Source organism: Octopus sinensis, linkage group LG16 (genome assembly GCF_006345805.1).
Source record: "Octopus sinensis linkage group LG16, ASM634580v1, whole genome shotgun sequence".
In the NCBI taxonomy this organism is placed as follows: domain Eukaryota; kingdom Metazoa; phylum Mollusca; class Cephalopoda; order Octopoda; family Octopodidae; genus Octopus; species Octopus sinensis.
The window spans coordinates 41,615,049-41,618,549 of NC_043012.1; positions in this window are offsets into that span (position 1 = coordinate 41,615,049).

Consider the following 3,501-nt stretch of genomic DNA (forward strand, 5'->3'; position numbering starts at 1 on the left):
GTGACAAGACTGGCTCTTTGAAATACAAGTACAACAGAAACAGGAAGAAAGAGTGAGAGAAGTTTGTGGTGAAAGAGTACAGCAGGGTTCGCTACCACCCGCTGCCGGAGCCTCGTGGATCTTTAGGTGTTTTAGCTCAATAAACACTCTCAACGCCCGGTCTGGGAATCAAAACCGCGATCCTATGACCGCGAGTGCGCTGCCCTAACTATTGGGTCGTTGCACCTCCACTGACCGAATAGATAATAAATGTCATACTTGTATGTGGGTGGTTCGTCTCCTATCACCAGCACTGACTGTTCTTGATCAAAATTACTTCCCTCGTTACAATTTGTCGATGTTGCTGTTTATCTCCTAGCTGCCCTAAATGGAAAATTGAAAGGCTGAAAGCTAATCCAGGTATGAAAGCTGGTTTTTATTTACCTGTTTGCCTACGCCTACACAATCCAATGTAATCTTTCTCTTTGGTAGATACATTTCCAGGAAGATGTAGCAACTACGTCCAGCAACTTCAGTGGTCACTTAGAACATAATTTGTGAGCAAGTTTAGCCGCAACTCTCTACTGTGGCTGTTGTACGTAAATGCCAGAAAAACAGCAGTAATATGCAAGATAGACTTAGATCAGTCTATTCGGCGATGTTGTTCGAAATCAGAGGCAGATTATAGATTCAAAATATACAGTAAATATTATCGGAAAGTGATATCCACCCGCTCCATTGAATGACGATCAAGCTTATCATGTGACCTCCAGAATTCAGCAAGAACCAGACAGCTGCAGTCATTCTGTACCAAGTCTCGTCTTTCTATTAACGCTGGTGAAATACAGCCGATAGAGCATTGATTCTTGAATATCTCTGCAGTGTATCGTCGACTACACACTACACATATTCTCATATGATCGAAGAGACGCACATCTGTACATATGTGTATTTATGAAGTATATATGTATATATATATATATATATATATATATTATAATATATGTGTGTGTGGTGTGGTGTGTGTGTGTGGTGGTATATATATATATATATATATATATATTATATACTAGCAGTATCGCCCGGCGTTGCTCGGGTTTGTAAAGGAAATAACTATATAAGCATTTTTAGAGAGTTATAGCCAAAAAATAGCAAAAAATGCATTAAAAATGGAAAAAATATGATGGTAAATTTTTTTTTAAATCGTTGACTCATCGTAGACATTTTTAGAGAGTTACTTCCCTTATATAATAGCGAAAAAATGCATTAAAAATGGAAAAAAAAACGATGGTAAATTTTTTTTTAAATCGTAGACTCATGTAGACGCTTTCTTAGCCATTTCTGTTTTGGTGTGTTTCAAGCCATGAAGTCGTTGTTCTAAAAGAACGCTGGTCTCCTTGACAACGCATTACGACGTTGATTTCCTTACACTCCCTTCCCCACAGGTGCAGGTGTGAGCGTGGACGCCAACTCCGCCGCCATCGACACACGAAAATTATTCATTAAAATGGAATAAAAAATGATGTTAAATTATTTTTAAAATCGTAGACTCATCGTAGACGCGCGCTAATATTCAGACGGGCTCGATATGAATCACGACTATAAGCTACCCGAATTTGGTTAAACTGCACCGCAAAATGTGGGAGTAGTTAGGAATCTAAATCGAAGGGGACAGACACTCACACAACTACAGTTTTATATATATAGATATACATAGTGCAGTAGTGGTGAGATGTGACAGCAAAGAAAAGCATACATTCACTCTCTGCATGCAATTAGACTCGGAAAGTTCGTGAGGAACCCATTGACCCAATTTGCTGACTTTTCCGATAGCACACAGGTCTCAATGAATGTTTGAATGACCAAATCCAAGCTTCTCTGCTAGTTCCTCAACAGTTTTACGATGAGATTTTGTTCCACCAGGGTTTTCAGGATGTCCTTGTCGAGTTCTACAGATCTTTCAGGATGAGGCTCGTCTTCTAGGCTGTAGTGTATGGCTCGGGATTTCTGGAACCACCATTGACACTGCCTTACGCTTATTGTCCATCCCCATATACTGCATTAATATTTCTTGTACTTTGCACACATTTATATTCTGTTATTCTTTTATATGTTTCAGCCTTGAGGTTGTGGCCATGCTGGATCATGTGTGTGTGTGTGTGTGTGTCTATCTGTCTGTCTGTCTGTATGTATATATGTATATGTATGTGTGTGAACAATAATATTTTCAACAGATGTGTTGCAAATGTATCTGATTGTTCTCAAGCTTCAATACTGTGTGTGTGTATGTGTGTGTATGTATGTATGTATATGTATGTATGTATATGTATGTATGTATGTATGTGTGTATGTATGTATGTGTGTGTGTATGTATGTGTGTGTGTATGTGTGTGTGTGTATATGTATGTATGTATGTATGTATGTATGTATGTATGTATGTATGTATGAGTGTATGTTTACTTTATTACTAACACAAGCCACTACGGTTATTTAATGAAAGTCTTCCTCAAATCACTCTCTCTCTCTCTCTCGCTATTTACTCTCTTCCAAGAACATTTTCACTCACTCTTAGCTCTTAGCTTCCCATACATTTTACTCATGTATCTATCAGCGTCATAGACAGAATACTTTCAGTTTAGTCTTCCTCAAATCACTCTGTCGCTATTTACTTTCATTTTATCCGTTGCCCACTGTGTGTGTGCGTTTGCGTGTGGTGTAAACCAGACTAAGAAAAGCATTTGACACACACACCAGAATGTGAGTTTTCTGTAAATTTTGCTTAATTGGAGTTTAAATTTTAAAAAATGGACCTGGCATGACGCGATGCATTGTACTCTTAAAACTGCTAGGTAAATTATAATTGAAGAAATCCTATATTGTAGATTTGTATAACTCCCAAAGGGAGGCAGATAAAATCTGCCTTTTATAATAAGATATATATATATATATATGGCATTGAAATTCACAAGTCTCCGATATCCAAGTAGCTAAGATTGTCAGCGGAGGGAATTCAGGTGCCATGACCGGGGTGTAGCCCGCTTCCTTTAGTGTGTAAGACGTTAAGGGCCGAAAAACTTGCCTGGGTGGTCTTTCATCTCTGAGGACGTTCTACTGTTCAGCTCCAATTGAGAGTTACTTATCTGTCTCTTTCTTTCTTTCTCCCTCTCTCTCCCGTTCTGTTTATATATATATATTAATATATATATCATATTATATATATATATATATACAATAATATGTTACATTACTCGATAGTCAAGATATGCGACATTGAGAGATGGCTTATCTGGAAAAGCAGCTTAGACCTACTACATGTCTAAACACAAGGACAGAACTTTTCGGATCATGCCCACATGTGACTAAATTTCTGTTACGTTTTTGGTCCCCTAAAGAAAACAGATAGAACATGCTTTCTATGTTATGTCCCAAGAAGATTTTATATATTTTTATATATTTTTTATATATTTTTTATGTATTTTTATATAATTTTTATGACGAAAAATGCGAGCGATGTATAAGTAC